Source organism: Chinchilla lanigera, unplaced genomic scaffold (assembly GCF_000276665.1).
Source record: "Chinchilla lanigera isolate Chin_1 unplaced genomic scaffold, ChiLan1.0 scaffold00176, whole genome shotgun sequence".
Lineage (NCBI taxonomy): Eukaryota > Metazoa > Chordata > Mammalia > Rodentia > Chinchillidae > Chinchilla > Chinchilla lanigera.
The window spans coordinates 255732-283295 of NW_004955577.1; the positions used below are offsets into that span (position 1 = coordinate 255732).

At 57.9% G+C, this 27564-nt stretch overlaps 1 protein-coding gene across 7 annotated transcripts in view; it reads right to left on the reverse strand.

The window, feature by feature from the left end:
* Rai1 (retinoic acid induced 1) overlaps positions 1-27564 on the reverse strand; it is a 111210-nt gene that overhangs the window by 70328 nt on the left and 13318 nt on the right. For 2 of the 7 annotated variants that reach the window (XM_005413962.2, XM_013509618.1), the window contains exon 2: positions 4689-4824. The gene's annotated coding sequence lies outside the window, so the exon portion shown is untranslated. Of the gene's footprint in view, positions 1-4688; positions 4887-5398; positions 5414-27564 lie in introns of those variants that run through there. The other 5 variants (XM_013509617.1, XR_265076.2, XM_005413965.2 and 2 more) reach the window with 5 other exon arrangements.

Below are 27564 nucleotides of genomic sequence, written 5' to 3' on the forward strand. Positions count from 1 at the left end.
CCCCCCCCCCCCAGCGGCAACCTTGAGAAGAGCACAAAAGCCTGATGCCTGATCCCTCCTGGGGCCACTAGGAGGAAAGTGTGTGCTCATACCAACACACACACATGTGCCAGAGCCCGAATTGCACACATGGGATCAGAGGTTCACAGACACAGGCTTGCACTCATACACAGGGCACACACAGGGACGCACAGATTCGCCCAGTTCTCTCTCTCTCTCTCTCCCTCTCTCTCTCTCTCTCTCTCTCTCACACACACACACACACACACACACACACGCACACAGAGCCATGCATGGATGCATGTGCCTAAGCCAGGAGGCACACCCCTTCAAAGAAATACACAGACAGGCCCAGAGGCATGCAGAAACACCCCCCACACAGGGACACCCAGAGATGAGCAAACCCACGACACGACACATGCACGCACACATGGATAAGCACTCGCCCACAGACATACGCCATAGAAAAATCCAAACACCCACAGCAGGGCTCCTCCTAACCTCCAGGGGCGGCGCGCTTGCAGGGGAGGGGAAAAAGGCTGCGCTTGGGTGAGCAGTCAGAGCCACAGTCGCCGTGCCCCCCACAGGCACCCCTAAGCCCCTGAACCGGGGGTGCCCTCCTCCCTGCCCCATATGTGCTCAGTGAACAAGGCAGCCACTGCCCCAAGTCCTGAATGACATCTACTCAGTCTGGGCCCTTCTGACACCTAGACACCCCCCTTCTCTGGCCCAGCTCTGCCATCTCCAACAGAGGGAACGTCCCTTGGCCTCTCCTGGGTGTCTGGTGATGCCTGCCGGGAGGAGGGTCTTCCTCTTTCTGCCTTTGACCCAAGTCCTTTCTTCTCTTTTCCTACCTTCTCCTGCTTCCATTTTCTTCCTTTCAAGCTCCCTTCCCACAGTTCCAACCCTGCTTCCACCATCTCTGCACCCAGACTCCTCCTCCTCCCTTGCCTGTCCCCTCCTCCACAAGGAGCTTCAGGGTCAGCTGAAGGCCAGAGGGAGAATTTAAGATGTTTCCTGCCCTCGCCCATCCCCCTGCGCTCTCCGTCTGACCTGTTCCAACCCCAGGCTCTGGCTCCTGAGCAGATGCCAAGCTCAGCCTCTGGACAAGGAAACAGCACAGGACGGCCACAGCCACAGCCAGGGTCCCTTGAGATCTGCATCGTACCCTTCTCCTGTACCTGCTTTGGATCCTCTGCTTTTCCTTCTGGAAAATGGGATGGCAAAGAAGAAAGAGCGAGGCCCAACAGGGAGTTCACAGCTGGCCAACCAGGGCTGGCGCTGTTGCCTGGACCCAGGAATAGGGCAGGGCGCACCGCACACATGGGCCTAGGAGCCGACCTCTGATGCTCCAGCGGGGGACACTTGGGGCAGGAGCAACGCTTCTCATTTGAGGTCTTGGTTCCTCCATCTGTGAAATGGACACGTTTGGCCCAGAGTATCTCCAGGGTCCTTTCTCAGAGGTGAAAACCAAAACGGCAGATCAGCAACTGGCCTGTGGCTACAGCATAGTCCAGCAACTGCTGTGTGACCTTGGGGCTCACTTCCCCTCTCTGGGCCCTGGTGTTCTCCTCTGTCAAAGAAGGGAGGTCAGACAAGTGATTCATCACCAAGGCTTTCCGGCTCTGGTGGAAGTTTCCAGATTGTGAGGAAGGAAGCAGAACAGTGTCCCACTTATCCAGGGAGAACTACAGGAGCCCTTTCCTTCCACTGCAGGCATGTCAGAGCCTCCGGCACCAGCAGCGTCATTTTGAGGAAATCGTCTTAAAATCAGAAAAAGCTCTCTGAACAAAACACATCTACTACATCACTCCTCAGGAACATGCAGAACATTGAACAAAAGGGGAATATTAAGTAAATTATGGTACATCCACTTGACTGGAAAAGCCTGGAGACATTAACTGCCATGTTTATGAAGCACTGGTTACAAAACAGGAAAAGGCTGGCGCTGTCACCAGCAAAAAAAAAAAAAAAAAAAGAAAGAAAGAAAAAAAGCAGGATATACATCTGAATATAGGGAATGACGACAAAGCCTTTAAAAAACCGACCAACCACTAAGTCGCACAGGCCTGGGAAGAACTCCATCAAAATGCTAGCATTGTCGGAGCCGTGAAGACTGTCAATAACCTTTTTTGTTTGTTTTTTGCTATTTTTCAGGTTTTCTGTGAACCATACTTGAAAATGTACATACTGAAAAGGCTTTAAAACAATGACTAGCTGCCTCCAATTGAGAAACTTTCTCTTTTCATTCACTGATTCATTCATTCATTCACTCACTCATCACTGATCCATTCCCTCCTGTGTTTGTCCAGCCAAACAGGACATTGAGTTTCTGCAATGTGCCCGGGAATTTTCAGGGACCAGTGTTCACTCAAAAGAAATGGAAGTCACAGGCAGAGACAGGGAACACAGCCCTACAACTAACTCTACACCAAGGGGGATGTGCCATAGGGCCAAGGAATGAGACGCCATAGGTCCTGCCAGCTCTGGCCCTGCCTCCAGGTAGGTGCCCTCACCCAGGCCACCCACAGCTGCCAGGGTCTAACAGTCCAACCTGCGTTGGCCTCCAGGTCAGACCTTCTGCTGGGGGGGCGGTGCGGGCAGGGCCAAGGTTAGCGCAAGAAGCACCCATTTCACCAGCCAAGAGGCTTCCCTCTTCCTTGACCCCAACCCAAATGGCCTCTAGTTCCCAATGGCCACTGCTGGAAACCTCTCTTCCCCCTGGACAACAAGGCTATCACCTGGCTGTGTGACCTGCTCTGGGCTCTGACTTCCACCTCCCCCAAGGTCCCTAACTAGTCACCACCCTGCCAAGTCTGGTCCTGCTGCAAAGGGGGTTTACAGGGTGTGCAATCTGCTCACCCCCTCAGCCGGGGTCGTGCTGTTAGCGTGTCAGAGGACTTCACATCATGTCCTTGCTGTGCGGTGTGTGTGTGTGCGTGTGTGTGCGTGTGCGTGTGCGTGTGTGTGTGTGTGTGTGTGTGTGACAGATTTCTGGGGGAGGGTTAACGGTTTCCATTCCTGGACTCAATGACAGAACCGTCTGGAAACAGTCCAGTCCCCTGTCTTCAAAGGTGCCTCTCTTCTCCTCGGGAAGCCTCTCTTTGGGTAGGGAGAAAAATGGCTTTCACCTGCCTGGGTTGCCAGCTTGGAACCGGCTCTCTCCCTACAAAGATAAAGGGGAAGCACCTTTATGTCCCCGGGTTGCTTCCCTGGGAATTCAATTAATTAAGGCTGGTTTTCTTGGGCTCTCCAGCCCGCCCCCAGCTAGCCCAACACCTCTTCCATACCGCCCCCCCTGTGCCACCCCCAAAGGAGCAAAGGAATTGGGAGCTTTGAGCGCCAGGAAGCCTTCATCCAGCAGAGCCCCTTTAGGACTGAGCCATCCCCCCAAGACTGCAGTCCCCAGAAATTCTCCGGGCTAGCCCTCCCTTCACATGGTCCCTGTGGGAAAAGAGGTTCCCACCACTCCCCTCCCACTTTATCTGACCTCCCCCAGGGGCCTGGCATCCGGATCTCCGGGTCACCAGAGCGTCCACAGCATCTGCTGTGGATCGAAGCAGACAAACACTTCGTCACATAAGCACATCACCCTCGGGATCACCTCTTAGCCCGCAGTGTACGCGAGGGGAGGAGGCTGAGGTGAGCAGGGCCCTCGACGTGCCCGAAGGCATCAGCCAATCGCCACGCCAAAGAGCGGCTAGAATCTAGGACCCCTGGCTGCAAACCCCAGACCCTCGCTTCCGCCGCGCGACCCCCCCTCCTGGCGCCAGCCCACGTCAAAGTCTCCAACCCAAACAGTTCCCTCCCTGGAAGAGGACCCCTCCCCCGGCCCGGGGCCTGGGGTCAGCAGCCTCAGGAGAGACTCAGCTGCGACCCCTCCCCCTTCAGGCAGAGACACGAAATTTCATTGTCAGCTTGGTCACTCGGCCGCGCGTGAGAAGGGGCCCAGGCCGGGGCGGGGGGCTCCCGGGCCGGCTCCGTGCGGGGAGTGGGGAGGGGTCTCCAGGGGAAGTGTTTGAAGCGGCTCTGTCCAGATCCGGAAACCGACGGCGGAGGGAGGAAGGCGGGGGTGGGGAGCGCGCGACCTTAAGCGCCGGAGGGCGGCGAGGAGGGGCCACCCGCGACCCGAAGCAGCGCCCGGAGGCGTCGGGGCGCCGAGTCCGCCGGGAGGCGGCCCTCCCGGGAAGTTTCCCACCGGTTGCCCAGAGCGGGACCGGGTGCACGGACCGCCCACCCCAGCCGGACTAGCTCCAGGCGCAAATGGCGAACTTGAACAGAACTCCTTCCTACGGCATCCCTCGCCTCCCGGGCCGCGGCCAGCAGCCCCGCCATCGCAGCCCTCAGCCTGCCGCCGCGCCACGGTCGCCAACACCACTCACCAAAGCATTGTGGAGGAACGGGGAGGGGGGACCCCCGCACCACCAAATGCGGCCAGGAAAAAGCAAAGAAATTTCCTCTTCTGAGACCAATTCCCTCCACCGACGTGAAAAACCCCCAAACAGGCAAAATCTGCAACTCCAGCCAAGATCGCGGCGCCGCGGGAGGGGTACCCGCGGCGGGCGGTGACCCCCACTGACAGCCCGGGGCTCTGGGCAGGGCTGAGCGCCGCGGCGGCCCGGGGACTCGGGGAGCCCTCGCGCTGGGAACGGCCCGCCGAGGACACAAAGCTCCGCCGCCAACAATACCTGCGGGCTCCTCCTGGGTCTCCGGGGCGCCGGCGCTGCGCGTCTCGCCGTCTCCCTTTCCCCGCCGTCTCCGTCCTCCTTGCGCGCGCGCGCTCTCCCCCTGGCCTCCTCCAGAACGCGGCGGCCAGATGAGATCCTTGGGAGAAAAAAAATGTAAGCGCTCGCTCGCTCGCTCGCACGATTCCTTTCTCTCCGCCCGCCGCTCGCGGCGGCCCCGGGCTTGCTCCTTCTCCTCGCGCTCCCGCGCGCGCCGCGCCTCTCGCGCCCCGCGCTTCCTTCTCAGCGGCCCCTGCAAGCGCCCTCAGTAGCCATTATTCACGGGCCGCCGGGGGACAGGAGGTAATTAGAGACGGCCCGGTGGCCGCATCCACTCCGCGAGCGCGATGCGGGCGCGGGGCGCGCGCGGGGAGGGGCGCGCGGCGAGGGGGTTTGGCTGCGCGCAGCCCGCGCCCCAGACGCGGGGGAGGGGAGGAGGAGGGGGCAGGGAGGGAGGAGGCGGGGAAGGAGTGGCGAGCCGGCGGAGGGAGCGGAGGAGGGGGCGCCTGGGGGACGCTCCCGCGGCTCCCACCGCCCGGGCTTGGGGTCGCCGGCTTCAGGCTTCCAGGCGCTGGGGGACGGGTGGGGGCGGGGGTGGTGAGCGTGAGAGCGCGCGCGCGCGTCAAAGACAGAAGGCGAAGAGAGGGCGCTTTAATATTTTTCAAGTGACTTACGAGCCCGCGGGTGAGCTCTCGGCTGTGTGTTTAGGTCCGTGTATCAGTGTGGCTATATATTTCTGGTTTGCCCTACGTGTGAATGTCACGGGGCTGGTGGGGGTGGGGGTGTCTGGATACCAGCTTGTGAATGTGCTTTTGGGTCTCGGCGGGACTGAGTGACGCGGTGCCTGCGTGGGGTGGTGTGTTTGTGTGCGATTGTTTATAGGGGGTAGTGTGACTGCGTGGGTGGGACTGCGCCTGTGTGGGATCGTGTGTGTGTGTGTGTGTGTGTGTGTGTACACGGGATCGTGCTGCGTGGGGCTGAGCGTTCAGTGGGCGTTGTGTGGCCGTGCGGGCTTGTTTGCGAGTGGGTTAGCGGTTGCGGGGGCTGGGGGGCTGCGCGTGGAGGACCAGCGCGCCCGCGCGGGGTCGTGCGCGGGGCAGAAGCAGAGGTCTGTGGCCGCGGGCCGCTGCGTTCTGAGTGCGGGGCTGAGTGCCGGCGGGTGGTGGCTGGCCCTCCCGGCGTCGGGGTCTACCGCAGCCCGCGAGCTGCTTCGGGCGCCAGCAGGCAGCGCTGGGGTCGGGCACAGAGTGACGGGTTGGGTGGCAGGCATGGGGATGGAAAAGGCAGAGAAGGGTCCTTTCATTCCACGCCTCCCTTCCCCCGCACCAGAGGCGCAGCTTGGAGATCCCTGCCGCTGGCTGCCCCGCGGTCCTAGAGGCGCAGGGTTTGGGGAGTCGCTGCTCGGCTCAGGGAGATGGCTGTGGGCAGGAGTGGGCAGCGGGACCGACATTCGGAGACCCTGGACCAGCCCAGAAGCGAGCGGCGCGGGCTCCCCGGAGAAGGGGGATCATGGCCCAGAAGCAGCCGCGGACCAGGCCGAGACAAAGAGCGGCGCTAGGGGCCTCGGGGCCAGACCGTGCGGAGGGGCGGCTGGCCGGCGCGCTGAAGGACTGGCGCATGAAACCCCAAGACGGTGGCACGGCCGGCGTCCTCCTCAGTCCAGGGAGGCGCTTCGTAGCCCTGGGGGCACGTAATTACGCGCCCCGGGTGGGCTGGGGCGAAGGGCTCTGAGCGAGCGCAGCTGGCGGCACCTAGCCCTGGGCTGTGATTGAACGGTCTGCTGGCCCGCCCCTTTCCAGTCGGCTCGCCGCCCACGCAGCCATTCATTCATCCATCCAGTCGTCTCCCCGTCCACCCGTTTTTCCATCCGTCCCGGTGTCCCTCCATCCATCCGCTTATTCGTGCCAAGGATTACGGAGATGTCAGAGCCTGCGCCCTGACAGACCAGCAGGTTAGTCACTGTTCGCTCTCCACCCCCGCCCCCATGTTTCCCCCTTAGGCTCCTGTCACTCTGGCTCACAGGGGAGGAGCTCACACAGGACCCCTCTCACACTTGAGATTTGCTGCTCAGCGATGCCCTGACCCCTCACTCCATCTTCCTCCCCCCACCCTGCCCTACTAAAGCCCCAATACATCCTACACCCCACCCGTTTTATAAGTGCGTACTAGGTGGGCACAGGGTGCTTTCTCTCTGGTCCTCCTCGAAGCCTGGTGGCACCTTCTGCATGAGGGCAGGCACAGGCCCCTGTTCTCCACCGCCCAGCGGAGTGCACCTCAGCTCAGCCCCCCTGTGCTGGGCAGGGGGTGTCTCTACGTCCTCGGCTGAGAGCTGTGAAGGGCCTGGTGGCACAGGGGGCACCACTAGTGCCCTAGTGGCTTGGAAGTCACTCCCAGACTTGCCACTGGTATGGTGAAGAAATAGCTTCCCAGCCAGGCAGTGTGGCATATGCCTGTAATCCCAGCACTGGAGAGGCTGAGGCAGGAGGACTGACACAAGCTCAAGGCCAGCCTGGGCTACACAGTGAGTTAGCTCAAGGCCATCCTGTACTACTCAGCAAGACCCTGTCTCAAAAGACAAAATAGGGGCTGGGGATTTAGCTCAGAGGGAAAGCGCCTGCCTGGCAAGCGCAAGGTCGTGAGTTCGGTTCCTGGTACGGAAGAAAAACAACCAAAAAGAAAAAAAATAAGTAAATAAATAAATCGTTCCAGACCTAATCAATTTGAATGCTCAGGCATTTGCACAGGCTGTTCTCTCTGCCTAGAATTCACATTTTTTTAGTCAGGCTTGGAGACCAAAAGCATGGCACATCTATAGTCCTCCAGGTTCCTTAGGATTACTGCCTAAAGAGCTGACCTTTCCATCGGAAATGAATCCCTGAGGCCCAAGCAGCCCCAGCGCCTTGCTGGACTCCAGTCATTGTCTGTAAGATGAGGAACTGCTCAGTGTCTAGCACGGAGGGTCATGTAGAACTGAGGTTGCTGGGTGACCGGTCAGTAGAAGGGCCCCTATGAGCATTACTAACCCCGGCAACAGAAAAGCCCAAATCTCTGCTGAGGACCACCAGTCCAACCACAGATGGACCCTTGAGCTCTGGCACGTCCTAACTTAGCCACCTCCTTGTGCCCCTTCTCCCAGAGGGCAGGGCCGGGCTTCTCTACCTGCTTATGAGAGATCAAAGTCCTCCCAGTGGCTTCAGGAAGCCCAGTCGGGTCCCATGCTTTGAGGTGAGCAAACCCTCCCTGGAACCTTCTAGTCAGTTGGAATAGGATGTCTTGCTGCGTGCCCTCGGCAAGCTCTTCGCCTTCCAAGGTGCCATGTGATTTACCTTTCTGTCTTTTGTAGGTTATTTTGGTCTGTTTTTTCCTTGGAGCATCCTCCGTAGCTGGAGTGGTGCCTGGTACGTGTTGCAGGAGTATTTGGTGAATGAGTGAATGAGAGAGTGAAGATGAACCATCCCCTCTATCTGGGTGCCTGACCCAGCCCAGGGCTCCTTTTCTTCACACAGACAGCCCTGTGTGGAGAACCTCAGGGCCAGGACAGGTTACATGACTTGGCCCAAGTCACCCTTTGGTGAATACCCTTCCTTTGTGGATTCTGAGGATATGTACTAGGGTCTAGATGGATGGGATGGTGGTGGGGCTTGTCCCAAAGGACAGCATAGGCCTTCATTGGCCCCAAGGGCTCTCCTGGGATTCCTGGAGCTCCTGGGGGCAGTCCTGTGGCGGAGGGGTCCATGTTCCAGAAGGCTGTGATCACATCAGATCCTACCTGGTGATGGTCCTCAGTAAGCGTTATTAGGGAGGCTCTCTGGCAGCACTGAAAGGTCAAGATCTGCCCATCTCCGAGAGAAAGTCCAGGCTCAGAAATGGCGAAGAGTTTGTCAAGGGCACACAGCAAAGCATCCTGTTCCAGCTGACTAGAAGGTGCGCGAGAGGGCTTGCTCACCTCCGCCCAGCCCAGTGGGGGCCACACAGCCATAGCCACTCCATGTGTGTCCATCAAGTGGACGGAGGGAGCAGCAGCGCCAAGCTTCACACATCAGTGGGCCTGGCCCCCATCCACTGGGGCTGTCCCGACAGCACCCCTGGCCGGATAATGTGGGTCATGTATGGTGCTGGGCACACAGCACAGGTGACATAAATGTCAAGGAATGACCAGCAGAGGAGGCTGGCAGGCTTCCCGTTCCCCCGGGGCCTGTCCTGGCCAGGGGAGGGGAGTGCGGTGGGTGCTAGGGCTGCTCACTGGCTTCAGAGCCCCAGTGCTTCCCGGTGCAGCGTGGCTGTGCACAGGGGGCCCTGCCAAGTGCACCCCTTGTGTGCCTGGAGCTACTGCAATAAACGGCTGCTTTCATGCACGCTGGAGGGAGGAGGCTGGAGACTGCCAAGGCCAAGGTTCACGGGTGGCTACCAGGGCCAGGTTAGCTAAGGGACCCCAGATGGGTACAGGTCAGTCCTACTGAGGCCCAAACCAAGTCCAGACAGCCCCGGGCTGGCAGCCTCAGGCCGAAGCCTGCAGGCCTGCGGCTGGAGATGGGCTGGTATTTTTTCTCCTTGTGTTTTTCTCTGTTGGGGGTGGGGGCAGGTGAAGAGGTATATTCCACACTGCTTGCTGAGTAGTGAGGCAGCAGTTTTGGGGCTCTGTGTGTCCTCCTCCCCCCACATTTCAGAGAGGAGGCGACTGAGGTCCAGACGATGGACTTGCCAAGGTCACACACTTGAGCGTAGCAGGAATATTCACCCACTGGCTTGGTAAATATTTACTGAGTACCTACTATGGCTGTTCTCTGTGTTGAGAATTCAGAGCAAGGAGTGAGACAAGGCTTCCATTTTAGTCTCAAGACAGACAAGGGCCGGAATGAATAAGTGATGCAGAGTCACGTGATCTGCTCTGAGAGACACGTTGCTGGGCACCTTCATCAGTGTGCAGATACTATAGGACGTCCTTACACAAATGAGGACAGCTACAAGTAACACTAGGACATACAACCTTAGGGAGCCTCTGTGGTATACAGGGTCAATCACTGGCCAAAATATTATGTCATACATGATTGTAGTGTGTTACATTGAAGTGGGACATGCTGTGGAAAGGTAAAGCTGGGTCAGGGTCCGAGAACACTAAACAGTTACATTGTCCTTGGCAGTTACATTGGATGATCAGGGAACACATACCTGAGACTGGACTTGAAAGACTAAGGTAGTAAGGCAGGCAAAGCCCTGGGGGAAAAGGTGAGCAGGTAGCAGGAACAGCAGGTGCAAAGGCCCTGAGGCAGGAGCTAGGCTTGTGGCTGGAATGGAATGAGCAATATGGCCAGAAGACTTTGGAACAGAGAAAGAGCAAGGGGCCACGTCGGTAGGGTCCTGTATATCACCGTAAGGACTTTTGTCTCACTGTAAGGTTCTCTGCAGTGTTTAGAGCACAGGGAGATCACCTTCCTTGGGTCCTCACAGTACGCCTAATTGCAGTGCTAAGAATGAATGTGTGGTGGGGCAGAAGCAGGGAGGCCAGTGCAGGGCCCTGCAGTGGGCTACCCGGGCAGCCGTGGGACCTGGCCAGGGTGAGGCAGATAAGGAGGAGTAAGATTCTGGGTTTATTTTGAAGGTGGGACTGACAGGGTTAGCAGACATGCCTGGCCTGAGCAACTCACTTTAGGGTCCCGCTGCTACTGCCTGCCATTCACACCACGGGGAGGTGGACAGCAAGTGCCTCCAAACGGACAGCCCCTCACCCCTCAACTTGCTAATGACCTTCATGCCAGGTGGTCAGCTTCAACCTGCCAAAGGGACCCCATTTTTAGTGAATGTGCTGGGAACCGTGCCCTCTCTGTGTCCGCCACAGAGGACCCACTTCAGTTATCTCCCATCGCCTGAGCCTTGACAGACCCAATTTACGAGCGTGCCGATCTGGTTGGTGCTGCCAGCCCTCCCTCCCTGTAGATCTGGTTTTGTCTCCCAGACCAGTGAAGCTAATCTACTGCACAAATCTCCTGTGGTACCTGCTTATGGAGCACCCACTGTACGCTGCTCCGGGTGCTGGGGTAGCGGTGAACAAGCAGCTATCTCCTTCCTGGTGGGGCTGGCATGGCATTCAACAGTTACAGTCTTGTGCCATTCTGTCCCTGCCGGAGGTGTGCTGCCATGTGAACCGAGAGCAGAACCCTTGAGAAACACGCTTTCCTTTGAAAGCGAAGAACTTCATATTCCAGCCGGGGCGGGGGCTGCAGTGGAAGTATAAATATCCAAGTTCTTTTAAGTTTCTGGCACATTTTCAAATAGCCTGCATGTCCCCAGTACCCCCATGCACAGGTCCTACGGGCAGCAGTGCAGGGTGGGCGACGTCAGGGATGCTCCACATGGGTTCTGGCCAGGACCCTGGCGAAGGGCTGCTCTGGTGTCTACCCCTCCTGCCTGGGGTATGCTGGGGCGGGGCGGGGGGAGACATCATCTGCCCCGGGCGGGGGTCTACCCGGAACACTGGTGCTGGGCCAGGAACAGTGATTTTCCTGCTTGCCTTTGATCTGCGCGGCCTTTGATCCTGTCTGCGGTTTCCTCTGCCATCTGTCTGTCCAGCATTCTTTACTAGCCTGTGGGAGGCCACAAACGAGCTCAGGGCAGCTCCAGGCTCACACAGGGCAGAGCCCAAGTCCAGGGCCCCTCAGCCTCAATGGTGGGACCATGTACGCCAGATGTGGGCTGCAGGAGGGGCCCTGCTGCAAGTCTGTGGCCTCACCTGCTTGCAGGCTTACCCTGCAGCCTGCATCTGTCTCTTTGTCTCTCTGTGTCTGTGTCTCATTGTCTGTGTGTCTGTGTGTCTGTCCCTGTTGGTTTTCAGGACAGAGTCTTGCTGCTCAGGCTGGCCTCAAACTCTCAGCAGTCCTCCTGCTTCAGCCTTCCGAGTTCTGGGATTAAAGGTATGCCCCACCACACCCAGCTCTGCGTAGCCTTGCTCCTGAGTGATACAGGCAGTTTTTCCATTTCCACGGTGGGCCCTGGCAGCCCCTCCCCGGCACCTGTGTGCACCTCCCTTTCTCAGCTCCAGTGTGTCAGTGAACTAGGAGCCCCAGAGCACCGGCGGTGGATGCCAGTGGGGCCCAGGCTGGGGGAGAGGCTGGCCGAGGGAATCGTGGGGAAGAGGCAGGGGGCTGGAGAGCTGGGAAGGAGGATGAACCGGAGATGGAGGGGAAGAGGAGGCGAGCAGATGATGGAGAGACAGATTCACTAGGGCGGTACCACAGGAGAGTGGCCGAGGGTCTCCTCTGGGCCGCTGCCCTGCCCTGCGTTCTCTGGCAGTCCTTGGTCTGGAGGGCACCTCAGTTCCTGGCTATGACAAGGTGCATGGGCCTGGCAGGGCGTCTGTCAGCCACGGGATGGACTCAGACACACGCCTCCTCGGGGCCCACAGGCACCTTTTTGTCCTTGCTCCTGTTTCCCGCGTGCAGACCTACAGGGAGTCACCACGAAACCAGACGGCCATGTGGCTGAAACTAAGCAGTCTTCCGCCCCAGCTACAGACGGACTTCTGACCTCAGCCACAGACTGACCCTTGACCCAAGGCGGTCTTATCCCTCCCCCATCCCAGCCACAGATTGCCCCCTACCCTGCCATACACAGACTTCTGACCCCAGACACAGTGCTAGCCGTAGACCTATGACCCAGTCATATCCTCAGCCCAGACGCTGGTGGAGGCACGCCTTGAAGATCATCCCAGGGACACATTCCGCCGGGCCACCAGGGACCACGAGAGACGGCCGGAGGGCCCCAGCTCAGCACCTCTGTGGGTGCAGAGGCCACAGAGCTATGGTGACCAAGGAGCCGGATGCCTCTGACGTCTTCCCAGGACAGAGTCCAGCCACAGCAGGTGGGGGCCAGCCGGGGTCCTCTGACCTGCTTCAGACTGGGCATGCAGCGGACACACATGTGGATACACCCAGCACAAAACAAACCGGCCGGACCCCAGCACACATGCACACGGATCCCAAGCGCAGGCCTGACTCCACTCCACAAATCGGCCCAGACACGTGCCAGATACAACCAGACATGGACACACGGGCTGGCCGCCCGGGACAGTGCTTCTCCTCACCCAGAGTCACGCAGCCCCAGGTACCTTCTCCCTCCCCTTCCAAAAGGAATCAAGGTAACTTAAGAAAACACCAGACCTGGGACACCAGACCCGAGGCCTCTGGGGCGTGAGGGCAGCCACATTCCTAGAGCTCTGGGGGCTTCCGCCTGCTGCTTAGCAGGGGCCGTGGAGAAGACAGAGCACTACTCCCTCCCACGCCATCTTAGGAGAGGGCTGATGAGCCCGGGGGCCCTGGCCACACACTGCTGAGGTGTCTCCTCCCTTCACGCTTTTGTTCCCCAACTCTGGGCAGCCCCGCAGACTGGGGTCCTTACACTTCTGGGTGTCCCTAGGAGGCTCAACTATCAAGTGGCCTCTCCAGCTCCGCTTGGGTCTCCACATGCCTCTTCCCTCCTTGGACGTGCGGCCGTGGGCATGCTCCCCTGGGCTTCTCCCGGCCCTAGGCAGGGGCCGTAGAGTCTGGCTTTATCTAAGTGGCAGCTGCAGCCCCTGCCTGGCTCCGCGCTGGTGATGATGTGCCCTTTGGCACAACTTAGCCAACTCCCTCCTTGCTAAGGGAGAGACCCAGGACCCTGCCTCAGTTTGTAATCTGCAGAATTACAAACAAGACATTGTTGGCCTTGCATGCTCACTCCAGCTCCAGGGGACGCAGAGCAACCAGGCAACAGGACACAGAGCCTAAGACCAGGATGTCTAAGGTTGCTGAGCCCCGCAAGCCTCCACATTTCTGTCTGTCAGTGGTAAGGGCTCAGTCCTTCCAGCTCCATGGTGGGGTGGAGTGGAGGCAAGAATGCCAGGGGAACCTAGCGGGCGGCTCAGAGCTGTGCCTGAGTCCTCCTGGGGGGAATGTGAGTTGGGGCACCACGAAACGGAAAATGGAGTCTACAGAGATCACTGCTGGAAGGAGGGAGAGGAAACTGCTGATCAAAATTTACTGTTGGAGCCAGGTGTGGTGGGCACACCTATAATCCCAGCACTGGGAGGCTGAGGCAGGAGGATCATTACGAGTTCAAGACCAGCCTGGGCTACAAAGTGAGCTCAAAGCCAGCCTGAACTTCATAGCCAGACCCTGTCTCAAAAAGACAAAAACAAACAAACAAAAACTAACTCTCGGGCGGGGATGTAGCCCAGTGGCACAATGCTTGCCCGGCAAGTGCAAGGTCCTGACTTCAATTCCCAGTACCAAAAACAAACAAACAAACAAAAAAAACCAAACCGACTAGCCCTTGGGCTGAGTGTGGTGACACATACCTATAATCCTAGGACCCTGGAAGGTTGAGGCAGGAGGATCACAATTTCAAATCCAAACCTGGCAAGTCAGTGAATCCCTGTCTCAAAATGTTACAAAAGGGCTGGAGGCACAGATCAGTGATAGAATGCTTGCCTCGCTTGTGCAAGGCCCTGGGTTCAATCACCAACACCACAAAAAGGAGAAATCAAATTTGGGCCCGAGAGGTCAGCAGTGGGAGGCACACTCACTGTCTGGCTATGTGAATTTCCACTGCGTGAGTGTGTGCAGCTATGATGGTGATTACCGTTCTAGGCTCTGCTGCCCCGTCTGGCTTTATCCCAGAGTCCTCTGGTGGGGCCAGGTGACCGCCGGGGAAGGGGCTGGCATGTGCAACTAGTGTCTGCAACCCGTGACATCTGCAGAACGTGAAGCCCACAGAGAGGCACAGGTCTGGTCATTCGGCAGAGCTTGAGCCAGTGCCCCAAAGACCCCAAGTCTCCTGACTTGAGTGGGGGTGGGAGAGAATGATGCTCGTGCCCCAGCCGCCAGTACAAGTCCAGCTCTATCCCCTTCCGGCTGTAAGTCCCTGTGCAGCTCCACACCTTCTCCGACCGTTTCCAGAACTAAGAACACTAACGCTACTCCTCTCGCAGGAGTGCTGTGGGAAGGGCGGAGCGCAACCTTTCACAAGGTGCAGCCTGGGAGGTACGCAGAAGGCCACACTGCAGTGGCTCCCTACATGCAGCAGAAATCTGCTGGTCAGAGGAAGAGATTCGTCCTGAGCTCAGCACCAGGGACAAGATGGCTATGAGAGCAGGTTCAGGTTCCTTCAGCACAGATGACAGGACCAGGAGCCAGATCCCTCTGTTATCTCCCAGAACTGGTTCCATACTCTCACGGTGGAAAGGCTGTGTGTCCCCCACCCGCTTTTTGAGACAGGGTCTCACTGTGTAGTTCAGGCTGGGCTTGAATTCACTGTGTAGCGCAGGCTGGCCTCAAACTTGCAGTGATCCTCCTGCCTCAGCCTCCCCAGTGCTGGGATTACAGGCATGTGCACCATGGCTGGCTTGGGGGCCTTTATATGATCCCAGCATCCTGTTTTCATGTGAATATGAGTATCCCCTGAACCCACACAAGAGCTTAATCCCTAAAGTCTTATGCTATTTTTTTGTTTGTTTGGTTTTTGTGGTACTGGTGATTGAACCTAGCACTTTCATACTAAGCTATATTCCCAGCCCTTTCTTAAAATTTTAATTTTGAGACAGGGTCTTGATAAATTGCTAAGTTCCCCAGGCTGGGTTGGAATTGTGATCTTTCTGCCTTAGCCTCCCAGAGTGCTGGGACCATAGGTATGTGCCACCAAGCCTGGCTACGTAATGGTATTAACAAGGTGGGGATTTAATCCCACTGTGGTGTTTAGAGGGGCCTTTGGGAAGTGGTTGTTTGAGATTAAGTCATTCGATGGAGTCATATCATCAGATTTTGGTAGCTTTACAAGGAGAGGGAGAAAGGCCACGTGGATACGTGGTGATGTGATGTAGTGCAGGAGAGCACCTGCCAGGGTGCTCCGTGCCTCCACAACCAGGGCCAAAACAAACCTTTTTCTAAAGAAGCCAGCCTTGGGTATTTCATTACAGTAAGAAAAAGCAGACTTGTGCAATACAACTCCCAAAACCTGTGCCAAGAGGCCCACACCGATCCGCTTGTTTCTGAGTCTCAATTTCTTCACCTTTAAAATGGGAAGAACATCAGGGCCCGAGTCATGTTGAGGACGGACAGAAATTAGTCACCGTGGAGCTTGCCGTGCTGTAAACCCTCAATAAATGTCAGCCCTGGGGATCAGCCTTCCCTCCTCGTCTGGAGGAAGACCTAAGTCTTCACTCTCTGGAGTACGTCAGATTCTAGTTTGACAGCGACAGTCTGAACACTGCACTTGGGACTCCTACTTGGCTGTGCGGCTCGGCCAAAGGCCCACCCGTGCTGGCCCCAGCGCTGAGTGACCACCACCGGAGTTCTGGGCTGTCAGTGCCCCATCTCAACATGATCTCCCTAGGGCCACGTGAAACTGGGGTTCAGACAGGGAGCTGAGGAAGGGTGGGAGCAACAGGAAGACCGAGCTCGCCTCCATATAAGGAAGAGCTTGCTAACAGGCAGAGCTGTCCAGAAATGGAAGGACTGAGCCGCAACGGGTGGTGGAGAGCAGCCTCAGACCGAAGGCACGCAAGCAGAAGAGGGTGCACATGACGGGGCCCTGGGCGCTCCGCAGGGCAGACCACTGGCAACTCTGGCCCTGTGACCTGGCCAAGGCCAGGTGAGCAGAAATGGAACTCTGGGTCAAAGCCAGAGGCCAGAGGAGGTACTGCTGCTCCGCATTCTCATGTGAAAGCAGGGCACAGGAGCAGGAGGCCAAGCCCCCTCCCAGAGAGAAACACCTAGTTTTAATTTTAAAAAGCTGGAGGGTACACAAAAGTAGAAAAAAGTGCCCCACGTCCCCCTCTTCCTGTGAAAACTGCCAATATTTCCTCGGAATCTCTTCTGTTGCCTCAACTTTGGTTAGAAATCCTGATAGGCTTTACTTATTTTTTTATTGAGATAGAGTCCACATACTATAAAATTCACTCTTTTGCGGCCGGGGGATATGGCTTAGCGGTAGAGCACATGTTTAGCATGTGCCAGGCCCTAGCTTTGATCCCCAACATCACACACACAGAAGAATCACCCTCTAAAGTGGGCATTTCAGGGCCAGGCGTGGTGGTGCATGCCTGTAATCCCAGCACTCAGAGGCTGAGGCAGGAGGATTGCCACTCACTACACAGTGAGTCCAGGCCAGCCTGAACTACAAAGTGAGACCCTATCTCAAAAAAAGAGAAAGAAAGCAAGGAAGAAAGAAAAAAAGAGAAAAAAAAAGAGAGAGAAAAGGAAGCAAGCAAGCATTTCAGTAGTTTTTGGTATACTCACAGAGTTGTGCGACTAATACTGCTATCTGACTGGAATATTTTTATCCTTGCCCCACTAGCAGTCACACGCTGACCCTGGCCCCTGCACCTACTCACCTGCTTTCTATCCCTGAGAACGTGCCTGCTGTGGACGTCTTCTGTGAGTAGAATCACAGGCTCTACAGCCTTTCACACTTGACTCTGGAGTATTTTTAATGTACAGTTCTCAAATCCTGTCTTCACCTAGCACTGCATATGGTCACTATTTCCAAACTGGCACCAGATCTTATAATCAAGTTCATGTTTAATGTTTGCATACCCTGGGAGTTTTTTTTTTTTTTTTTTTTATACTAGAGATTGAACCCAGGGCCCTTTTAATTACTATTATTTTAGATTTTGAGACAGTCCTGCCCAAGTCACTAAGTTTTCCAGGCTGGGCTCGAACTGAGATCCTCATGCCCCAGCTTCCCAGGGTGCTGAGATCACAGGGGTGTGCCGCCACACTTGACTACTAAGTGGGGATTTTGACCACAGTTTGCTCAACCCTCTGGTGACCACTGCCTTGTTCAGGCCCCATTTTCGCTTGGCCAAACCAGAGCAGCGGCCTCCTCCCTGTCCTTATCTGTGCCCCTTCAGCCCTTAGAACAACCAGGCGGAGCCTCTTAAAGGAAAGTCAGATCGTATCCCTCCCTCCCGCGGAACCCCTTTGGGTTCCATCTCACGTTATACTTAAAACAAGGCTATAGTCCCCTATGCCATCTGACCTCTGCTGCCTTTACCTCAGCCCTCCCACTGACTCCCTCCCTCCTCTGCTCCAGCCACCCTGGCCTCCTGTGGCTCCTCAAACACGCCGAGGGCGGCCCCACCCACTGCCTTTGCCCTGGCTGTTCCCGCTACCTGGAACACGCTGCTCCGAGCACCTGCCCAGCATCCCAGCCTCCATGGTAGTGGGCCCGCCTTCCTTTTCTCCAGAATACTTATCGCCCAATATACCTGTCTGTTCTGTGCCTTCTTCCTTGTTAAAATGGCAGCTCAGGGGCCGGGGATATAGCTCAGCGGCACAAGCGCCTGCCTGGCAAGTGCAAGGTCCCAAGTTCGATTCTTGGTACCAAAAAAAAAAAAAAAAAAACGGCAGCTCAGTCGTATGTTGTCTTAACTCACTATGTGTCCCCAGCACCTACCATGGAGCTGCAGCTCTGTGACTACTTGGGCTGTTGCTAATAAAACAAGCCATGTAAAAGAAGCAAAGGTAAAGCCCACATGCCCTAGAGAGCATGTCCGACACGGGCGGCACTCTGCCTGTGGGCACACGCAGTGCGATCACACTAGGCCTTTTGTTGACTCAGCCAGCATCTTCAAATCAGGAGACACCACATACAAATCCAGATTCCTGCTGCTGTAGCAAATGCAGCTCTGGTCATGTGGAGCTGCAGGCCCATGTGACCACCAGGAGCGAGGCCGGGGGTACAGGGCTTTGCCACTCACAGGCTGGGGAGGTGAATGCTGGTCTCCCATCAGAGATGCCCACAGGTGGCACCCGGGAGGATGGCTTCTTCTGGGGGCCTCACCTACTGTAGCTGCCTAATATGAGGGCTGTGGGTCCTGCCCTTTACTCCTCTACAGGGCCCTTCCTAAGCACGCCAAGCTCACTGCTAGCCCAGGTAGCTGCCTGCCCCTGTGCTTGGTCTCTGCCTCATCCTGTGTCTTCTGAGGGCCTCATCTCCCTGCTGGAGGCCCACTGAAACACCCCATCATTTTATCTGTGCCCTGCCCCCCCGCACTGCTCCATCTGGCCACGAGCTGGTAACGGAGGGCCCTGGGCAGGGCCAGCCAGCATGCGGCGGGCCCTTGGCCATATCTGTGAGAGGGGTGCACCCACCAGAGGCTGGGAGGAGCTCAGAGTCTGACCTGGGTGACACTCGGTGCCACCACCTGCTCGTTACGTCACTGTGCACCAAGGGCCTGGGGACACAGAGATGCAAAGCCTGGGGAAGCTGGCTGTGGTGGGGCAGGCCTGGGGGTAAAGGCAGCCCCTGGGCTGGCCCGGCTGCTGCAGCGAGAGCTGCGTACACATGTCTGTATTTGTTTGCAGCAAAAGGCAGGACTCATGCTGGCCATGTCCAGAGCCCCCCAAGGCTTCAGTCTCCCAACCTGTGTGCAGGGCTCCCCTGATCATGGGCCTCTCTCGGGCCCCACAGCCCAGCCCTGCCTCCCCACTTTTCCGGGTACTGCAGCCTTGCCTTCCCATCCATCAGGATTTTGCTGCATTCCTGTGAGTCATTCTCCAAACAAACCGTGTGAGGGAGAGAAGGGAGCAGGGGAGGGGGAGGAGAGGCCACGAAGCAAACCTGGCCCTACCTCCTCCTTCCCGCCTGCCCCCAGGGTCCCTCCCACGCACACATGGGCCCCCAGGAAAGTTCCGGGGTACGGAGGCAGTGAGCCTGTGCCATGGGCTTGCTACATAACCTTGGACAAGACCCTCACCCTCTTTGGGCCTCTGGAGAAAATGACCCTGGCAGTCCACACTCTTTCTCAGATGAGGCAGGGCGCTGCTCTGCTGTCTCCAAGGCATCCTCTGCCCACTTCTTTGCCTCAGTTTTCCCACATCTCAATGAGGACAAGGCAGGTTCTTGGTGGGCAAAAGGGGCACATCTGCTAGGCGCCCCGGCACAGATAGAGCCACCCGTGTCAACCACAGGGCAGGGGCCAGCCAGGACCTCCTGCCAGAGGGCCTACTATTAGTGGCCACTGAGTAGGCGTCTCCCCAGCAGCAGCCGAAATGGCACCCCGGAGGTATCTAGCTCACAGGCCCAGGGCGGGGAGGCAAGGATGGAGGTGCTGCTGAAGCACACTGCTCCTCACAGCAGTGGGCAGCTGCCCTCCACAAGGCTGTGTGTCCACGCGAGGGTGTGCACGCACGCTCAGGACAGGGCATGCCACCCCCGGGAGCCTGTGGTCACATGGCTTAAATCCTGACGTGGGCCGGGCAGTGTGTGTCTGCAGGACACCATGTGTTGGCAAGGGGGCTGCCGCTCCCCCTGCAGCCCTCCTCTCCGTAGCTGCTTCTCCATGAGAAGCTGGCTTCTGAGTCACCTGGCTGAGATGATACCTCTGATGAGATGTACGCCAAGTGCTCATGCAGCCTCGGACGCGCGTGCTGAAGTGGCAGAGCCCCATTGCGTAGACGTGCTGCCAGGCCGAGGTCAGGCAGGCGGGCAGCGTGTGTGTGACAGACCTCAGGGTGCGAGGAGAGACGCATGTCTGTACACAGACCGTGCCTGCAGGTGTGGGGGGGTGTCGTAGGCGTGTTGGGGGTGTCCGCATGGACACAAGTGTCACTTTGTCTGCACTGCCAAGTGGGCTGGCAGCAAAGTACGTGGGGGGGAGCAGAGGATTTCCCTCGGAAGCGCCAGTCCCAGGGCCGCCCCTCTGAGCTGCAGCTCTCTCCTGCTCCATGGAGAGCAGATGTCAAGACCCTGGGAACAGCACTCAGTGGCCGGTAGTACTTAACACTTGTCTGTGGCCTCCATTGGGCTCAAGCCAAGCCCAAGATCTTGGTAGGCAAATGCCCAACACACAGCACTCTGGGCTTGGTTAGGTGGGGTTCATGGGCACCGTGCAGGAGGCCCCCACTTCCCAAAGCCCAGCAGCTGCTTGGGTGCGGAGGTGGGAGCTAAGGGCCGGTGTGAGAATGTGGGGGGATTGGCAGGGCCGAGTGGGGCAGTAAACAGATGGTGGGGGATAGTGAGGGAGCAGGCAGGCGGGGCTCTGGGGACGGGTGAGAGCACAGAACATTTTGGAGTGTGACAGAGCAGAGCAGAGAGACCAAGAGGAACCAGCCTCGGCCTGCCCCGAAACAGATGACACAGAGGCAGGCTCAGCTTTCTGAGCCCTGCCTGCTCCCGAGGTACCTGGGAGACTCACCTCCTCAGAGCTGTCAGCTGGGCCTTCACACACAAACCCTCAGCCTGTGGTTGCCACTGCGTCAGGGCGGTCCCTGATGGCTGCAGTCCCCGCAGGAGGGACTCAGGCCAGCAGCAAGGAGGGGGCTCCCATGTTCCCTGGGCCACAGGCTTTCTGACTGGAAAATGGGAAGGGGAGGGGCACAAGAGACTGGGGCACCCTCCTCACCTTCTTGCAGACAGAGAGCAGGGCAGTCTGGCCGTGTGGCCACACCTCTGAGGGCCACCTTGGACTTCAGGCCACCCTTCTGAGAAGGGGTCAACAGGCTCTCTAAGACACAGTATCCCCATTGTGCTTGAATGAGGGGCGGCTGGGAACCCTGCTCACGGTCTCACTCTAAGCCCAGCAGCTGGACAGCTAGAGTGTGCTGAGGTTTCCAGAAGACAGGCTTCAGCATTTGCACAGACAGAAGGGACTACTGTTAGTGGTACCCAGCCTGGGACGGGACCCTGGCCTCCCAGTTCCAAGGCCGCTGTTCCAAGCCTCTCAGCCTGCGGGGAATCCTGTTTTCAGCAGGAGAGTATTGGGTAGAAGGGGCACTGCTGAAGGACGGGCACAGAGGCCATCCCCAAGTCTCAGACATGATAAGGAAGCCATCGGGAGTCCTAGGAGGAAGGCGAAGAGGGGCAGGAAAGTGACCACCCGTGCTGAGTCAAGAACCAGCCCTGGGACGTCAGCCTTCGCAACTCCACGGTCCCAGCCTCCTGGGGAAGGCAGACCAGAGGAAGGGCGGGGGTGCAAAGGCTGTCCCCATGGACGCCATCTGGGCTACGGGCACTCGTGTTATTTGAGAAGCAGCAGCCAGCTTCCCAGAGTTCAGGGGGTCTCTCGGGGAGGGCCTGGCCCCAGCCCTGCTGCCCTCTCCACACACACTCAGAGGACCCAGAGAGGACAAAGCCATGAGGAGGAGAGGGACGAGGGCACAGGGAAGGACACGCAAGGCAGGCAGGGGGCCCGCGAAGCCCAGGAGGCCCCGGCCCCATCTCTCGCAGACAGAGGGTGGGGTGCCTGCCCGTGTGCCGCAGCCTCGGAGCCCGACCCCCACCCCAGGACTCCAGGAGTCTTCTGCTCTGCAAGCCGTGCTGCCTGCTCAAGTCCGCAGGGACTACACGCTCCTACGCCGGCTCAGGGCTGCCTCTGTTCAGCCTCCAGTGGCCCCGCTCACTCAAAATGAAACTCCAGATCTTTCAAGAACACCCTCTCCCAGCTCTCCAGCCGCCCTGACCCCTTGAGTTCTAGCAGGCTGGGAGCCACGTGTTCCTCAGGGCCTTCGCACTGCCGTTCCTTTGCCTGCACTTCCAGGAGATGCCCAGGCTCGCCCGGCTTCATGTCTCGCTCACCTTCGCCTTCTCGGAGACTGCCCACCGGCCAACTGCAGAAGCCAGCTCCACTCCCCAGACCTTCTCTGCTCGCTTGTGCTCCTTCCCCCCGCCCTGGCCTTCTCACATCTCTATAATGTACTCTGCATGTCCGTCATCTACACTGTCTCCCCCAGAGCAGGAGCTCCCAGGCCAAAAGCCACCGTCTGCTCTTCTGTGGCATCGAGAGCACTTCCAGCTCACCGTAGGGCTCCGGCGCAGTGTGAATGGACAGGACAGTCCCACTGTCCAGCGGGAAAACCTCCACCCCAATGGTGGAGTCTTTACAGTTTCCCCTGTGAGAACTTCAATTCTTTTTCTCCTGGGACACTGCAGAGAAGAACCATGTGCCCCTCCTCCCAGTCCTCCAGTCAGCGATGTGCAGGCGGACAGGACCAGTGGCTCTCATCCCTCCAGGGCTCAGGCTGCACCCTGGACGTCTCCCCGCTCACTGCCCAGGCCCCCTAGCAGCCAACTGTCCGACCCCTAGCCTCCCCAGCTACAGCACAGGGCTCCTCCTCAGCCATGCCCAGCTGATGACTGCCTGGACCTCAGCCCAGCCTCCTACTTGGCCTTCCTCACTCCCTGGCATCCCACCTGTGCACACTCTTCCTGTCACTTACCCTGGAGCACTGGGGCCATGCCCTTGAGTCAATGGCCAAAGTCCCCCCAGCCTGGCTGTCCCCCAGCCCTATTCCTGAGGGCCAGATCCCTGTGTCCTGTGTCTCACCACCTCGAGGCCTTTCCCTCCCTTCACCTGCTCTGCAGGTCTGATGCCCGCCCACCTTCAGGTCTCACAGGGAACTACCCCTTGCCTCTGGGCCGCGCGCCGCAGCTCTGCAGGGTTATCTCCAGCGCCCTGGTGGCCTGTGGGCTCCCTCGGGGCCTATGAGACAGGTGCTCAACCGTTTTTTTTTTTTTTTTAGTGGAAGAATAAATGATAGAAACAAATCCGTGAGCAGGTGAACACATGAGTTGAACAGCTGTAGAAAAAAAGTCCACAATAAAGTTCTGTTTCTCGGCGGGTCTCCTCCATAGCTGGCTGCTCTGTTGCACAGACCCCTGGTGGGGGTAAGGTCCGCAGAGGGAAGAGGAGGATGCACCAGTCAGGCTGGGCTGTGCTAAGCTGCTGTAGCCATCCCTCAAGTCCCAAAGGCTCAGAACAGCACAAATTGATTTCCTTTTCTCTCTATACACACATTGGAGAGGCAAGAGGTGCCTCACTGAGCAGTCGCTACCATGATCTCAGGCTGCCAGAGGCCAAGAAGTTCTGGGAAATCACACCTTGGCTATGAGATGCCCTGGCCTAGCAGGGACACGCATCACTTCTGCTTATACCCTACTGGCAAGATCTTGTACACAATCCCACCCAAGTGGGATCACCTACCCTGGAGCTTACCCTAAGAGCACCAGAGAACACAACCCTGCTTTGGGCTAGGAAGGGTGAGGACCTGGAATCTTTGGCCAGGGGCTCTAAGAACACCTCAAACAACACCAAAGACAGTATGTACAGCACACGCCATTATTGGGTATCTCCTGTGCCCTAGGTGCTGGCCTGAGGACCTGAAGAGGGAGTTTCATTTCACACTCATGGTAATGCTGAGGCCAGACCAGTAAGGTCCTGTTTTCCAGATGAGAAAGCTGAAGACCCAGACAGTCCAGGGACCTGCCAAGGTTACACAGCTTGTAAGAGACTGGTCAAGATGGAAACTCACGCCTGTCTGAATATAAGCCAGTGGTGGCGAAACTTTTAGACACTGAGTGCCCAAACTGCAATCCAAAACCCACTGATTTATCGCTAAGTGCCAACATTGTAATTAAACCTGAATACTGAGGTTTTAGTTTAGAAAAAACGACAGTTGCCAGGCATGGTGGCGCATGCCTATAATCCCAGCACTTGAGGGGCTGAGGCAGGAGGATCACTGTGAGTTTGAGGCCATCCTGGGCTACACAGTGAGTTCAGGACCAGCCTAAACTACACAGCAAGACCCTGTCTCAAAATTAATTAAGAAGAAGAGGAAAAGAAAAGAGAAAACTGTATCCAACTGCTACTCCATGCTTTGCTTGGGTGGTAGGGCGACTTGGCTCACATGAGGTCTCTGCATGCCCACTGCAGCACACATGTCCCAAGTTTGCCATCACTGATCGGGGCCATTACTCGCCCTGCTGCCAGCTTCCTCTGGCCTGTGGCCAGGGGATACTCTGGGTAGACAAGGTGTCCTCCAGGCAGAGGGCCACACGGACGGGAAGCACCTCCTTAAACGGCCACATTCACTCCTAGGTGTTGTGTGCCCCCACCCTGTGGATAGCAAGGCCAGTTCCAGGGCCAAGATCACATCGTGGGGATGTGCAGGACCGATGACAGGCCACAAGTCTCTACTACTGTGGCTTGAGGATCTTCGGCTGCCTCGACAGCACTGGGTACCCAGGGGCAACCTTGCCTGGGCCAGGCCCTTCAGAAAAGGATCATTAGCGGAATTCCGCTAATGAAAGGTAGGCAGGGCAAAGACACCGCAGTCCCCTGGGGCAGGTCCGCAGGCCCTGGCCTCCACGCTGGCCACGCTCTGAGGAGCTGGGCTGGCTAGCACAGGGCAGCTCACTGGTTCTAGGGACAGCGCCACGAGGGAGGACAGAAAAGCATGAAGCAGGGTAGGCCTCTGTGCCAATATTCCACAGCCAGGCCTTGCAAAAACAAGACCCCGGGGCCTTCTGAGAAGCCTGTACGGAGAGGCATGGAACACAAAAAGGGGGTCAGTGGAGTTTCGAAGCAGACTCAGTTCTGTGAACTTAACCTCCTCCTTGAGCCTTGGTTTTCTCACTTGTAAAAGGGAGCTACGATCAAGGCTGGAGGCCCTATCTGTCCTCAGTATAGGAGTATGTGTTGGACAAGGGCTGCGGTCATTACAGTCCTTACTGGTATATTTCTTTGTCTACGAACGTCCCCCACCCCATGCCCGAGGCTTAGAGCCTTGACCTTACAGCTTTTCTGAGCTACAGTGGGGCCTCTCTGCGCTAAGGTCACGGGGAAGACCCTTGCTCCAGCTGCTGTGAGAATGCACACAGATTCCTCCTGTCTGTCTGGGAGCTTGATCAGAAAGCACCCCCACCCCACAGCCAATCCCTCAGCTGGCACCCACTGCCCACAAGCATAAATGCCCTCCGTGTGGCCTGCCCCCTCATCCTGGCCTCTCAGGTCAGCCATCCTCCAGGGGAGGATCCTCCCCAGCCTCCTGTGGGTCTGCCCTGCGGGATGCCTCAAGTCCCCAAGTCCCCTAACATCCCTGCTCAATCCTGAGGGGAAATGTAAGAGCAGCCCTACCACCTCTGAGCCCTGCCCATTGCCCCGGTCGTCCAGTCTATAGCCATGTATTGAGCACCTCCTACATGCAAAGCACTGGGCTAACCACTGTGAGGGAGGCTGAGCTGAGGACACAGCCTACTCCACAGCAACCAGAGTCCAGCTGAAACTCGCCATGCACGACTGATGCCATAGCTCTATGGTTATAAACACAGGCTTCGAAGACCTGTCTGAAGACCAACTCTGCCACCTGCCAGGTGAGTCACTCTGGACATACTGCTTCTCCCCACACCCCCACTAGCCTCAGGGTCTCTATCTGCAAAAGGAGATGTTGACAGGGTCTACCTCAGGCGGTGACAAGCCCTGGGAACTAGGAGCATCACACAGAGACTGGCATGGAGTGGCTGCCCAACACACGTAAGCCGCATCAGTTGCCTTGACCGCGGTCAAGGGCAGAGCTCAAGGTGTGCTGTGGGTAGGGACCTCCCTCCAGCTTTCTGCCACCTCATTAATCAGGGCGGACTGTCCGCCCGGCTGTGATGCCACCTGACGCTCCTGGCAGCCTGCCCATTCACCACCATTTTGTGTGCAAGGACATCTGGGGACAAGGACGGGGTGGGGGCACAGAGCTGGGGGGAACACGCTCACTTCTGACTGGAGGACAGGCATCCTGGGACGAGAACCAACCAAAAGACACCCACACAGAGGGTCCATTGCCACAGAGAGCACAGAGGGTCACGGCTCAGCCCTTGCTGCACACAGTAGGTCCACAAAACATCTCTGACTTCTGTGCCAGTGGAAGGCAACAAGACAACTTCGATGGCCCGCAATGAGGTGAGCAGCCTGAGCTTACATGCCATCTGAGGGACCTGAATTTAGCCTTCTTGACAACAGGGAGCCACTGAAGGTTGCTGGGCAGCAAGGAACCCCGCCCCCCTTTCCACCCCATGCTGACCACACTCAGGTGAGTTCAAGAGTGCGGGGGCTGTCCTTACCTCTCCACCCCATATGAACAAGGTTCTGTCCCAGCCAGGCCCTTGCAAATCCAGCTGCTCCCCCACCTGCTATGCTGTTCCCTCTGGTTAGCTCACACTTACCCCTCCTTCCAAGGGGCACTTAGAAGGCTCTCTGGGCCTTCCTGGTTCATCTAAACCAATGCTTTCCACGTGAGAGTGTACATGCTCCCTTCCTGGAGTAGTCGGGGAGGAGGCTGAATCTGGCCGCCAGCCTCACCCGACATAGCAGGTAGGAGCCGGCACCCCAGTGGGCACTGTATTACGCCAGTTCTGGCTCTGAGGGTGCGGAAGGACAGGATGGCACTAGAAAGGGCAGGGGAGAAGGAGTGGGTGCTGGGGGCATGGAGGAGGTAGGGGCACCCACAGAGTCAGTTCTCTACTCCCTTTGCCCTTTCCTTCTGGGAGAGAAAAGAGGGAATGATGGGGAGCAAGGGGCATGCAGCAGCCCCAGGCCCGGGGCCCTCTCAAGGTCCCGCCTAGGTAGGTAGGATGGCACTGAGTACCAGCAGGCCCAACAGAGGACCCCACTAGGCCTCGGGCTTCCTGGAGGGCCCCTTCGGCCCTAGAACCCCTAGATGGGCAGCACCTCAGTCCCCAACCCCTGTGCCCACGGGAGCAGGCAGGGGCATGAAGAAGCCAGGCACAGGGACCTCAGTGCAGGGGTGGGGCTCCCCTCCGCAGCAGAATGCGGGAGCAATCGAGGCGGACCGGGGCTCATCTTGTGAGGGGCAGACATAGGTTAGAGACGGACGAAGGCGGGCCTTTGTTACCCGGGCGCCGGAACAGCTCCTGCATGGGAAAGGCCAGGCCGTCAGGCCTGAGGCCCCGCAGGTCCCGCGCGCCGCGGAGGGCGCTTGGCACGGCGTGTGCGACCACCATGACTGTCACGCGGAGCGGCCTCGAATGCCCGGCGAAAGTGGCCCGCGGCGGGTGGGCGCGCCGAGGCCGGTGGGGGGGCGCC